This window comes from Phyllostomus hastatus, unplaced genomic scaffold, assembly GCF_019186645.2.
Source record: "Phyllostomus hastatus isolate PE091 unplaced genomic scaffold, TTU_PhHast_1.1 phas_contig_40, whole genome shotgun sequence".
Lineage (NCBI taxonomy): Eukaryota > Metazoa > Chordata > Mammalia > Chiroptera > Phyllostomidae > Phyllostomus > Phyllostomus hastatus.
In genome coordinates, this window is record NW_025333872.1 from 91,793,566 (window position 1) to 91,807,602 (window position 14,037).

Below are 14,037 nucleotides of genomic sequence, written 5' to 3' on the forward strand. Positions count from 1 at the left end.
CCTAGAGACCTCTTGTTGGGGAACCCGAAATTGTTTCACTCTGGAGCTAGGTGCTGATTGATTGGTAGACACTCGCTCCTCTTGGCTCTCATCATTTTGTATCAACTTCTAATAGAGCACTTGCCACTTTGTTGTGTAACCGAGAGCTTTCACACTCTTTTGCACCATGACCTACAAAAGGAAATGTATTTTACTTTGCAGACCAGTACCTGCACACTTACATGATTGATACAGGTATATTGACGTATATTGTGAGTTTCCTTGCCTCTGCTGCCTGCAGCTGAGGTTTTCCATTCTGCTCTGTTCTGTTCTACTTTATTGGCTCATTCGTTTATTTGTCACAGTGATCAAGACCCCCTGGCTTGATCTCATGACCTTCTAAGGAGTCACAAGCTTCTGGTTGAACAACACACCACAAATTAATGTGCCTGATGCCCCCTCCCCCACCTCTCACTAGACTGTAGCCTCACTGTGAGCGGGAAGCGAAGCGCACCCATTTCTCCTTTGCATACTGGGCACCCACCTTGTTGCCTGCGTGTAGCAGATGCTCAGATAAAGGTCAGCTGAGCGGAAGAACTCAGCCAAGTCTCCGTGCCCATGCTGGCCTGCGAGTGGCGGTGAGGCCCGCGTGAGATCATGTATTCAGAGCGGAGAACACAGGGCCTGGCACCAGCAGATGCTCGGTGACATACGTTTCTTCGGGTTTCCGAGATCTGGCTCTCCCTTTAATGGACCATCTGCCTGCACTGCAGTTTTTATCAGTGTAATGAGAGGTTTGAACTTCATTAGCCCAAGGCCTCAGCCCGGGCCAGTACTGTAAGACTTTCCACAGTGCTGTGAAGCCAGGGACACATGGATCGCCCTTCAGGGACAGGCTGAAACAGGGGGAGGTCGCCGGGGAGAGTCCTTTTTGTCACACCCTGGCGGGACTCATGTCTCGGGGATGAGTTGAGACTTGAGCTGATTATTAGAATTTCTTTGCAAAAATGAAAATTACTTACACATTTTAAAAAAGATTATAGGATAAGTTTAAAGTCAACATGATATTTAGAGTGTTTGGGGAATCAAAGGTCTTCCTCAGGGCTGTTATTTCAGAAAGAGCCCTGGCTGGTAAACTTCTGATTCCACCAGCAACTGGCCGCTGGATCGAGGTGCTCTATCCTGACGGCATCTCTTTATCTGTGAAAAGAAGAATCCCACCCACCCATCTCCAAAATCCTGTGATCGCAAACAGGCACTCCGGAACCCTTCGTCTTACATTCCCTGGAACAAATTCACCAAAGAGGTCCCTTATCGCAGCTGCAGAGCCTGAATTAAACCCACACCTAAAACCTTTTCTCTCCACAACCTCCCCTTGTAACTGTTCCGCAGACACTTGCCCCGACCCCCGAGAGCCAACGCGAACCGTCAGTCACCTGCGTAGCTGAAGCTTAATCACCTACATAACTAAGTTAACCTCAAAAATGAAGCTTTTGCATGAATCAGCGCAGTCGTTTGTTCTGATTTGTATTTCGTCCTGTCCATGAAATGTGAGCTTTTCGTTTAACGGGGTGTGAGTTGGTAATTCCTCTGTGAGTAGTAGTAACAGGCCCACTTGTTTTTCTCTTCCAGGACAGAACGGTGCCAAAGATGATGGAGCTTCTAAGTCCAGCAGAACCGGAAGCCTTGCCTCCCCAGCTATCCGGATCCAACGTGAGGTCAGTAGTGCGTTCTGTCGGATGCCTGCAGGGCGTCGCCAGTTCTTAAAGAGCGGGCCGGCCTGAAGCGAGCAGGGTCCTTAGGGACGCCTCACCCTGCAACTGCCTGGGTGTGACTTCTGAGATTTTCTTTAGATGCCCAGGAGCAGGCCCGTGCTGGGTGTGGGGAGGTGAGCCGTGCAGCCTTCCGCCACCAGCTCCGTCATGCGGAAGCTTTTCGTTTGCCCCTTCAGGGCACAGCCCCCTGCGGAGATTCTGATGGAAAAGAAAATCAGATGATCCGCGGTTCGGCTTCAAAGGCCAAGCTCCCGCCCTCACACATTAAAAAGCACGCCCTCACCTTTGCTGTTGTCAAAATGAGCATATATTCAGCTACCAGGCAAGGCAGGGGCTGTCACGGCCTGGTGTGTGTGTGGAGAAAAAGAAATTACTGTGATAAATGCTCTTTTTCTGACCCATTTTTTTCTCTCTTGCTCATCTCTCACCCTTTGCATTAACCTCCTGATCCATCTTACGCCTGCCCTGCCGGCGTAAGGCTCTCCCGCCTTCCAGAAAAGAGGCATGTCAAAAAAAAAAAAAAAAAAGCAAAGCCCTGGCCAAGTTGCTCAGTTGGCTGGTTGGACCCTTGTCCTGTTCATCAAAACATTGTGGGTTTGATCCCCAGTCAGGGCACATGCCTAGGTGCCTAGGCTGCGAGTTGCATCCCCGGTCAGGGTGTTTTGGGGAGGCACTGATCGATGTTTCTCTCTCTCTCTCTCTCTCTGCCTCTCTCTCTGTCTCCCCCTTCCTCTCTCTCTCTCAAATCAATAAACATGTCCTGGGGGGGGGATGGGAAGGCGAGGCATGTCTGCCCATGTTGCTTCCCTGGGAATGCTACCCCCATGGCTCCCCATCTCCCTCTGGGTTAAATCCAGCCTCCCAGCCCAGCTTTTGGGGGCTCTGTGGCCCTCCCCAACCGCTGCCTCAGCCTCCCTCTGGATGCCTCCTCCTCTGCCTCGGACCCGTCATCTGTGGGGTCCCTCTGTGTCTTTGCTCCTGCCGTTCTTTGCCTGGCATGGCTCTCTACCCTCCCTCTCGTGTCTCAGCCCCTCTGGGCAGCCTTTCCAGGACCCCCCGCACCAGGCTGCAGGCCTCCCCCGCGTGCCCATGGTCCCTGCACACGCCTCTCCCTGCACTCACCGCATCACATCCATATCGCATGTTTACTCTCCTCTGCCTCCTGCTAGCCTGGGCCCCCTTCTAGGTCAGGGTCTTCCGGGTCTTCCTCATTCTCGAAGCAGTATATAGCACAGTGGTCAGGGGCACAGACCCTAGAGCCTCCTGCCTGGGTTCAAATCCCGGTTCTGTCACTCACAGCCTGTGTTACCTTGGGCCCTATCTTCTCTAATCTCCCTCCCCTATAAAAGGGAGGTAATAAAAGTGCCTACTTTGCAGGGTGTGTGCGTTGAGTTCCTGTGCCTGAAGCACTGCTGACTGCGCCAGGCACATGATCAGAGCTGTCTTGGGTGTTGTTACCTTTAGTGCTCATCTCACCAGGGACCAAGTTCAAGGAAACCAGGCGCCTTTCCCTTGAGGATCAGAGATATGCAAATCACAACAATGATTTGTAGGGAATGGATATTTTCGGGAAAATTTTCATTTCAAGGACATTAGCTGAAGGAAGTTGATTGTAACACTAACACTTCACAAAGTCCTACGGGTTTCTGCAGTCATTCTTGATCAAGTAAAGTCACTCGGCCAGGGAGCCCCACCTCGGTTTTGACCCCAGAGGCTTCCAACCTCGCCCGCCTTTCAGAGGCCTCCGAGGCTCTGGCTACATGGTAGTCTTCCCTGAGGCTGTCCTCATCCGTTCGGGCTGCTGAACAAAAGTACTGGGCCCTGGCTGGCGTAGCTCAGTGGATTGAGCGCGGCCTGCAAACCAAAGCATCGCAGGTTCGATTCCCAGTCAGGGCACACGCCTGGGTTGCAGGCCAAGTCCCCAGGGTGGGGGCTATGTGAGAGGCAACCACACAATGATTCTCTCTCCCTCTCTCCCTCTCTTGCCCTCTCTAAAAATAAAATAAAATAAAAATCTTTAAAAGAAATACTGTAAACTGGGTGGCTTATAAGTAAGATATTTCTCACAGTTCTCGGGGCTAAGTCCAAGGTCACGGCACCGGCAGATTCGGTGTCTGGCACAGCCACTTCTGCATAGGAGGCACCTTCTGGCTGCGTCCTCAGGTGGCAGAAGGGGCAGGCGAGCTCTGCGGGGCGTCTTTCACAAGGGCCATTCACGGGGGCTCCGCCCTCGGGCCCCAGTCACCTCCACCTCCTGGTATGGTCACCTTGGGGGTTAGGATTTCACAATGTGCGTTTGGGGGATTCGTGACCATTCAGACTATGGCAGCTCCCATTCCTGCACCTCTGCAGCATCCATGCCGTGTGAAGACGCAGAGAGGGACCCCACAGCGTCCTCCAGAGTGTGGAGGGGGTCCTGGGGTGGGCAGGCGCCTCTGAGCAGGAGAGCCCTCTAACTCAGGTGGTGGCGGAGTCCGTGTTCCTCACCAGTATTCTCAGCGGAAGCCCTTCGATTCCCCTGGACTCATCCGCGTCCACCCAGAGGTGTGGTCCTCTTGTGGGAAAGCGTGAGGCACACACACAGCCGTTGCCCATCCTGGGATGCGGCTGCTGTGTGCACTGCCCCAGGAGTCCGCAGGCCATCCGCCCTCTGTGCCCAGTCCCCACCGGAGCGCCAGCCTCCCTGGGGCTGCGGGCTGGACCCCAGCACCAGTGTGCGGAGTCCCCGGAAATGCTCCGTGCCCAGGCCTCATGCCCTGCAGCTTCTGCATATGCTCACCAGCAGCAGGTGCTCTCACCGTCGGCTTCCTCGTCTGGGCTCAGCGGGGCTTTGGACACAGAGGAACGGCCCGTCCAGAAATCTGGACCATTTACAGGTGTGCTGCATGGACCTGTCTCCTGGAGAGGAGAGGTGGGGTGCACGCATGCTTCCCATCTGGAGCTTTGATGAGCACGCTCAGCGTGAAGGGTCAGCACAACCGTCCTTAACCCGGCTCCTTGCTGTAGCCAAACGGCCTCCGCAGGCGTCGTCCGCAGCCCCTGTGCCGGGTCCACCCGTTCTTTCTTCTCGTTCTGCCCCCTGCCCCCGGCCTCTGCCCCCACCACTCTGTGAAGCACTGTCTCACTGGCCATCAGTGACCTCCTTTATCTGTGTGGCTATTTTTTGGTATTAAGTCTGTTGAATATCTTCAACAATGCTGCTGTCTGTACGTCCTTCCACAAAAGCGCATTATGGTTCTTCAGTTTATTGCGAACATATCTTTGAAAAGAAAGCCGGCCCCGACGCTGAAGCTGCAGTACAGACGCCTGTTCACTGGCGCTGTGCTGTGACGCCGAGGGAGGAACATCCGCTTCAAACGAGCGCAGGCGTGTGTTGCTCCGGAGCGAGCGCGGCCGCACACGGCCACGGGGGCGGCTTCGCAGCAGATGCCGATTTGCCCGCCTTCAGACGGCAGACGCCGAGTTGCCTGGCCGACCGGCCGCTCCTCGTCGCCCTGGAGAGTCCAGTGGCAGGTGCTGCCGAGAGACCGCCTGGTCACCACCCGGTCACCACCGGGTCTTTGCTCGTGGGCGGCTCCACGGGGTCAGACACCCTCGCCCGTGAGACGCACGGCCCGCGGCAGGCCTCCCCCAAGCCCACCGGATACCAGCGTGCTCTCTGGGACGACTTCTGCTGCCTCTCCCGGCGTGCTGCCGACTTCAGGTGCTGCCGACTTCAGGTGCTGCCTTGCCTTATTTGCTCGTTTCCTAACCTGTCTTTTTGCTCTGTTTACACCTTTTCAACTCTCTTCCCGTCGACCTGCTCACAGCCACTGGGAGCAGCCATCAGCCAGTCGCCCCACCCATCACAGCGCGGGGACCATTGAGCATTTTTTCTGCCGCAGGTCCAGGACTGTGGCCCCAAACACGGTTCCCCCAGGGGTGTCTTCCTGCACGCCCTGTTAGAGCCAGCCCTGTAAGTGAGTCCTCACCCGAGTTCTTGGCGGGGCGGGTCCACGGACGACCTCCTTTAAAGAAGCTGCCGTGGCTTCCCCAGGCCTCAGTCTCCCTCTCCTTTCTCCGAGGCCGTCACTGCTGACGTCCTACTGCCCAGGCCTGACGCCCGCTGGCTTGCCCCCAGCTGGCCTGCCCGAGCCCCGCCCCAGGCCCTTGGCCGCCTTGGTCTGACAGAGCCGCCACACCCGGTGGCTCACCGGATTTCTATTTTTCTTTTCTTTCTTTTTCTTTCTTTCCTCCCTCCCTCCCTCCCTTCCTCCCTCCCTCCCTTCCTCCCTCCCTCCCTTCCTTCCTTTCTGAATTAGCTAGTAGAGTCGAGCAATCACTAGTAATTTTTAATTTATTTTTTAAAGATGTTATTTATTTATTTTTAGAGGGGGGAGGGAGGGAGAAAGAGAGGGAAACATCAATGTGTGGTTGCCTCTCCCGTGGCCCCCACTGGGGACCTGGCCCACAACCCAGGAGTATGCCCTGACTGGGAATCAAACCGGCGACCCTTTGGTTAGCAGCCCGCACTCCATCTATTGTGCTATGCCAGCCAGGGCCGCTGGGTTTCTACTTTTCCTCTGAAGTAGCTCTTCACACTCCCCGCCATGCCCCCCAGGGCCCGCACCTGGAGCGTCTCCCCCAAACCTCCTTGGGTCGTGCACGTGAGCAGAGTGTGTTTGCCCGTGTTCCTCAGTTTTGTAAAGTTTCTTAGAAAATTGAGATATAATTCACTGGTCCAGTTTTTGATTGCTTATGCGTTATATACTGTATTAGTCTGCTGGCGTCGTCACGGACTGGGCAGCTTAAAGAACAGAGATTTGTTTCCTCACGATTCTAGAGGCCAGGAGTGCAAGATCAAGGTGCTGTTGGGGTTGGTTTCTGGTGAGCACGCTCTTCCTGGCCTGTAAACGGCCACCTTCTCATTGTGTCCTCGCCGGGCATCTTCTTGGTGCAGAGAGAGGGAGGGAGAGGGAGAGAGGCGTGTGTGTGAGGGGGATATGTTTCTATAAGGCAGAGAAAGGTGTATGTTTCTTCTCCTCATAAGGATACCAGGTCTGTCAAAGTAAGGCCCCACACCCATCTCCCTACTTCACTTTTATTAAATCTCCTTAAAGCTTCTTCTTTAAATGCAGTCACATTAAGGCTTAGAACTTCATGTATAAATTGGGGGTGGTGCAATTTGGTGCATAACATGTGTATTTTTTTATTAAATTAGTATGTTTGTTTAAAATACCTAAAATATACATTCAAGCACGCCTGGGCACATGCACGCACCATCCTGGAGACTGTGGACCGGGACAATGATGACAGCCTTCTGGTGGCCCCACTGTGGCCCGGCTTCCGCCTCCCCTCCCCTCCCGCTGGCGCGGCCGCTGCGTTAGTCTTTGTGCACCACTGGCTTCTTCTCCCTCCCCAGAAGCCTCTGGTGCTCTGGGTTGCCCAGGAGAGGGCAGGCCGGCCCCCCGCTTGAACTTCAGGGCTCTCTGTGTCCCAACATGACCTCCGCGTCAAGAGTCCTTCCTTCCCTAGGGACCCCTTCCTCTTCCCTGCAGGTGCTGGGCCTCCGCAGCAGCTTCCCTGTCCTGCCGACATGCCCCCCTCTCCCTCCTCGAGGCCCGTCCCATCCTGCAGCAGACGGTCGCCTGCTGCCCCGCAGTGTTACCTGGGCTGCGATGGGTGCCATCTTCTCTCCTCAGCCGAGTTGTGCTCGCCAGGAGCTCGCAGTCCGGGTTTCATGTCCGTGTCCGCGCACAGATTGTGAACCTGTCCGCTGTCCCTGCACCGCCTCTGGGTCCTCCTGCCAGGATGGCGCAGCTGGCTGGGCCCCCTGAGCCCGGTCAGCGGGGGCGGTTGGGCGGAGACGACGGTGGAGGCCTCCGGAGCTCTGTCGGCCGGACTCGCCGACCACGTGTGTGCATGTGTGGGCTGGACGTGCCGGGGGCAGGCCGCCTACGCTGCCGAGCCCCTAAACCTACCGCAGCTCCGCTTCTCGCAAACGGGGTTTCCCAGAAGTTGGTAATATATTCCCCCAGAGGTCTGACAGAAGGACGGTTGGCTGCTTATTGAAAAATACGCTTTCGACTGCCAACTCAGATTACCTTAAGTGAATGTTGATGAATACGAGATTTGTTAGCAAAACATCCATCTCGGGCTGAGGACAGGCGCACGAATCACCGAGATGACCATTTCCCGACCGCGCGCTTGGCATTGAGCTGCCGCAGAGCACTGCGCCTGTCCCCGGACGGCGGAGCCAGGGTGCGGGGGTGACTGGGGGTGATGGACACTCAGGAGCAGAAGGACCCGCGGACACCGAAGTGGCAGCGAGCCTGGCGCTATTTCCGAATCCGAGTTCCCCTGTGGAGCCAGCAGCAGATGCCCACCCGGGAATCTGAGAACGGCGGAGTGAAATGAAGGTGTCCGCTCCCTTCCCGGACTGGAACTCCGCGGCCCTGGGGCTGGGATGCAGCTGAGCAGTTCTCGGGCGCACGTGCGGGGACCAAGCCGCTGTGGGGACCCTCAGCTGAAACCCACTCTTCTTTGTGAGATAAACAGGTGCAGACGGAAAACAAACTTCTCAGTCCACTTTAGGAGGGAATGGTCCAAGAAATTGAATTGTTTAGTATTTAAAATACATATTTTTTTCTTATTTACACGATAGAGTTGGCAGACTCGGTGAATGTCAAAATTGCGTGCAATACCCAGGTCATTTATAGCACATGTTTCAGGTACAATACGGCTCCGTGACCCAAATCAGGATGCCCTTGGCAGCCGCTTTGGGTTTTGCAGTGGCCAAGGCCACCGCCTGACACTGTGGGCCGCTCGGCCCGCACTTCCTCCGCACAGACTATGCAGGTTATGGTCGGGTGGTGTTTTTCAGATTAAGGTGTAATGGCAGCTGCCCTGTGAGGGTTAGTCACGTGTTTTTCTCTGTGTTTCTTCATTCTTTTTCATAGTAACTGGGGACTGAGTTGGAGGGAGGAACAGATGGGAAAAGGCCAGTGCTGTCCCCAGAAATCTCTGCCAGTTGAATGTGTCTTTGAGATTTTTGGTCCTTTTATTTTTACATGAGACCTATAGAGGAAGGGAGGAAAGAAGAGAGGGAGGAAGGGAGGAAGGAAGGAGGGAGGAAGGAGGGAGGGAGGGAGGAAGGAGGGAGGGAGGGGGGAAGGAGGAAGGAGGGAGGGAGGGGGGAAGGAAGGAAGCAGGGAGTAAATCTGCCTGTCCTCGGTCCCACCCAGTTTCCTCTGCGGCCTCCAGGAGCCGAGTTGAGCTCAGGACACACGGCTCCCGCTTCCAGCCTCCACCTTCCACTGTGGCTGTTGGCAGGGGTCCCTGGGACCAGTACAGATGGCACCAGGCAGGGATGCGAGTGCTGGCTTTGACCTCTCTCTTCACGGCGGCCGCCGCCGAGGCCCGTGTGGGGAGCACCCGCGCCGGGTGCCAAGGGAAGCATTTTCGGAGCCTGAGTCACACAGACAGAGCTTGACTCTGTGGACACAGAAGAGGCGAGCAGAGAACAGAAGTGCCCGCCCTGAAAGGCAAGGAAATGGTCACTGTTAAGCGGTGTCCACACACAGGGTGACTCTTCGCGCCGCTGTCTTGTGGTCCTGTTTTGGGGGGAGGGTAATGCAGACTTCTAAGGAGCTGGCAAATATCACCCACTCCAGACTGTTTTCCTTAAACCCTGCTTTGAAGCATAACGGTACAAACCAGTAGGAAGTTTGGAAAGTCTGTGTTCATCCTCAGAGTTTAATTAAAATACACTGAGCCATGCAGAAACTTGTGGTTTCGAGTAATGGAAAATTCAGGAACAGAGACCGATGTGAGGAAGGAGGGTCAGATTTCCTCTCGAGCGCTGGCTGTCTTGCCACCCATTTCCTCCCAGACTTGTCGTTGGTCATTCTCAAACATTTGAGTTGTTATTCTCCTAGTAAAGGATTAGTCCACTTTATAGTTATGAGTATTTGGTATTTATTTATCCAGAGGCATTATCCAAATATTCACACTATTTCATGCCCCTTTGTGTTGGATTCAACCATAAACACATTATCATGCACCTACTACGTGCAAAGCAAGTGTGGGTGCTGGGGATACAACTGTGAGCAAAACTAGACCCTCCTGATCCTTCCAACATGGAGCTCCTTAGGTCTTTGTGGTGCCCCCCTTGGTCTTTCCATCCTGTCAGGAGCATGGCATTTAGCTTGTCTTGAGAGGAGAACTTGATGTTCATAAAGTATCAAAGAGCTAAGAAAACCAAACGATTTCGAATACGGCACTTGTCACCGGCAAGCATAGGTAACCGAAGATGCATTTCAAATGGCGATGACACCACCGCATTCCGCAGGCACGGTGCTCACGCGTCACCTCCACCTGCAGGAGTTCACGCCAAGGACTCCATCTCCAGCGGTGCTGCAGGGAGGCGGGGCTTGCGCTGAGCTAAACGTTTGTTTCTCAGCCTGTACTTTGGGCGTCCAAATCACCTGTTTATGTTGGTAAAAATTCAGATTCCGTAACCTCACTCTACATCAGTAGAGCTAGAATCTCAGGAGTTGAGGTCAAAAATATGCATGTTTAACCTGGCACTGCCTCCAGTCATTTTTGTGAAAAACAGAAATTAAGAACACCATTTTCAGAGTGTTCTGGTCAAAATCAATGCAAAAGCAACCAATTAATGGGTCGAACTCAACAAACCCAACCCCATGTTTGGGGGTGGGCATCTGATACCAGGCGGGTGTATGGTAAGTGTTATTTGGGATCGCGTAGCCCCCCCCCCCCCAGAGGCAGTAGATAATGGTGTGATGTCACTGATGTTCAGAGCCTCTGCCATGGGACCTTAATCAGGCCACTTGGTTTCTAGCTTTCCTCATCCGCACCGTGAGGGGTTGAACCGAACAGCCTTTCAGCGCCTTGTTATTTAACGCGGAGATACTCAGCAGGTCGCTGCAGGAATGGCCACCCTCGCACTCTTTCCTGTCTGGGCCGCCCTCCCACAGGCACACGGCCACCGGCCTGGCGGGGGCTTGGGGCAGAGAGGAAGAAGAAATGGGATTAGAAAACAGAACAAACAGGTCCTAGGTAAATTATACTTTCAGACTCGAATTCTATTTCCTCTTGTCTTTTTCCTTCTGTTGAACAAGGTTCTTCTTTCTTCTGGTACATAGTGATTGAGTTCATCACTTTTAGGTCATCCATTCATGTATTTATTGACTCATTCATTGAACACGCAGGAGTGTCCAGTATGTTTCAGGACAGAACTGGAGACTTGGAAATGTACCAGCAGCTCCAGCTCATTCGGTTTTCCCTCTGCTGCAATCAGTGCATTTTATCCAAGAGTCCGTTCCTGACGCCCTTTTCAGCTCTAGGCAGATCCTCCTGAACGGATGGTGTGGAAAATATTTTAAAAACATAAAGACCAGAAAAAGAGGGCTAGTATTTTTTGTGCCATAGCTAGTTGCTTCCATTTCAAACCTAGCCCTGGCCGGGCTGGGACACTGCCCCACGCACCAAGGGTTGTGGGTTTGATTCCTGGTCAGGGCATATAACCGAGGTTGTGGGTTTGACCCCCGGCTGGGACATGTATCGGAAGCAAGTGATCTATGTTTCTCTCTCACATTGATGTTTATCGCTCTCAAATCAATTTTTTAAAAATTTCAAACTTAAGTTTTTGAAAGACAAATCCTACAACAGTCATATCTTACTCTTGTGCACATGGGTAAAAAAAAAAACAAAAACGAACCACCACCCCCTAAAGAACCCGCCATAACTGTGCCCCATCCTCTCCCACCACCCTTAGTCATGTTTTCTGGTAACAATGTCAAACAGCTGGAAATTTTTCAGTTTTTGAATTTCCAGCAACAGAGGTGCTTGTGCTCATTTTATAACACCTGCTTTATCCCAGGTAATAAATGATTACACTGATTCCTTTCTTATTTTTGTAAGTAACTTTTGAGGATAATAGGGGAGGAAACTTCCTTTCAAAAGATATTTCAAACTACTTCCCCCGTAATCGTACTGGAATGTTCTCAGTGAGGAAACTCACCAGACGGTCATCGTATTTCAGACCCTCTCTCGGCTTGGTCGTGGTTAGATGGAGCTGAGTACGAGGTTACCTGGATTCATGAGTTCCCACCTGTATCTTGGATTGTGGGGGTGGGGGTGGGGGGAGATCTCTGGATTTATCTTCGTGCTCAATTTTATGCTCACAGAGAACGCTGTCACGAGGTTGCTTTGCTTGACTGTTGTTCGTTTCACGTGATTTGAACGTGTTTCTAGTGAAGGCTTACGGGCTGGTCCCCGTGAACACTGCGCAAGCTCACCCTTTTCCCGGAGGAGGCGTCGGCGGAGTCCGCCTGGCTGTGCACCAAGAGGCTGTGGCTGGGTGTGGGCGGCTCTCTGCCCCGCCCCCACGCGTGTGAGGGGCAGGCCTGCGGTGCCCTCCCCCCCCCCAGCCGTCTGAGCCCCCATCACCGAGAGCCTCCTCCGCGGTGACCCCCAGGTTGAAACAGCGAAGACGCTGCTCTCACTTTGTGCGTGTGCGCGGTGACACCCACGGGGCTCCGCGCTGAGCCGGACCAGACCCGAGACAGAGGGGACGGCACGTCCATCTCCCATCCGGCAAGCAGCTCCAGACCTCCCCCGCCCCCCAAGGTCCGCAGGAATGTGCGCCAATAACCCCTTCCTAGGGGGAACTGGGGTGTCTGGGAGGAAGAAACCCCACCGCGGGCACACAACGTAGCATTCGGCCTTCCTGGGCACGGAGCCCCGCGCGGGCGCACAAGGGCCCACTCACGGGCCAGGCTCGCCCACGTTATGACCCACGCTCCCCGTCTCCGGTTTCAGGCCTGTCAGTGAGTTTCCTGCGAAACGGAGATCCTGCCCGACCCTTTCTGCTGCCGTCTTGCTCCAGGGGACACGGCTGATTGCTTATCACTGAGGAAGCTTTTCCCAAGGAAGCTAAAGCTGGACCGCTGGAGAAAGTATACAGACGTGCGGAGGAGATGCATCGGTGTTTAAGGCAGGGAGGCATTTGATTCTCAGAGCGCGCCACACTTCCACGGCGCGAGCTGGGGACCCCGGCGTGCCATGCCCGGCCGCGCAGCTCTTCAAAGCTGGCGCAGCCGGCTTGTTTCTGCGCCAGGGAAACCCCTTCCTGCAGAGCCCCTGAGAATCCTTAAAATTCCTCCTCTACCGTAGATTACAGGTGACACCAATGATCATTTTGGAAGGCTTGCTATTTAAACTGTAATGATGCGAACATATGAAATGCGCGTGTGCCTGTCTCAGGGCACTGTGCTGCATCGCACACAAGTGTGTAATTCTTCACCACGACCCCGTGACGAGGACTGCCCCCCCCCACCCACCACTCGAGGGAACCGAGTCACAGGTAGGCGGAGTGATTCGCCGAAGTCAACGGCTAGGAAGTAGTGGAAGCAGGATTCCCGTCAGCTCCGTTCGACTCCAGAGCTCCTGAGCTTTGGTGTCTATCGACCACCGCCCTGGAAAGGTGCAGACACTCAGCTCTCTTGGTGGTCGACCGTGCAGGTGAGCACGGCTTCCACGCACCGCAGCCCGCATGTTGACTTGGACGGGCACCTTCTGGTGCCGTGTCCAAGTGCCTCTCTTTAGCAAGGACATGAGCAGAGAAGCTAAATGCAGGCCTTTAGTTTGTCCTCTTATTACCTGGAATATTCTCTACTCCTAATGTCTGATTTCCTTGTCCCCGTCTTTCCACAGCCACTGAATTCAACAGCCACATTTGTCCCTTGCACTTAAATAACGTCTATGTATTTTGGGGGGGCGGGGTTATCAGAACACAAAGCTGCACGTTGAAGGTGGTGTTGCAAAATTGGGCTTTGAAACGCAACATAATCTTGTTTCCCTGTGACTGAGGTTATGACTTAGGTGACATCTTACAAAGGATCCCCCTGTCCTTTCTCACGGCGACTCAAACACACCTTCAGATAGAGACGAGCCACTTGGGCGTGAAGTGGAGCTGCATCTGTTCAAAAGCCACCAGGCAGGTGGGGAAGGGGTGACTCCGAACCCCCCGGGCGGGACTTGTTTGCTTTCTTCTTGGCGGGAGGACAGGGGCTCCGCCCCCTCCTGCTCTCAGAGAATGGTCTGGAGTGCAGTTAGCCTTGGCCTCACGGGGGTGCAGACTGGAGCTGCCTCTGAGACAGCAGCCACGCCGGCATGTGCAGGGCCTGTGCTGTGCCTGCACGCTCGGTGCTCGATGAACGAGGAAGAGGTGACTAGGAGACACCGAGCACACGGAAGGTGCAGGGGCTTCTAGCGCTCA

General features: G+C 54.2%; 1 protein-coding gene across 5 annotated transcripts in view; it reads left to right on the plus strand.

Moving 5' to 3' along the window:
- SCAF8 (SR-related CTD associated factor 8) overlaps positions 1 to 14,037 on the plus strand; it is a 191,738-nt gene that overhangs the window by 168,389 nt on the left and 9,312 nt on the right. For all 5 annotated transcript variants that reach the window (XR_006786131.1, XR_006786130.1, XR_006786129.1 and 2 more), the window contains one exon: positions 1,612 to 1,697. The gene's annotated coding sequence lies outside the window, so the exon portion shown is untranslated. The remainder of the gene's footprint in view (positions 1 to 1,611; positions 1,698 to 14,037) is intronic.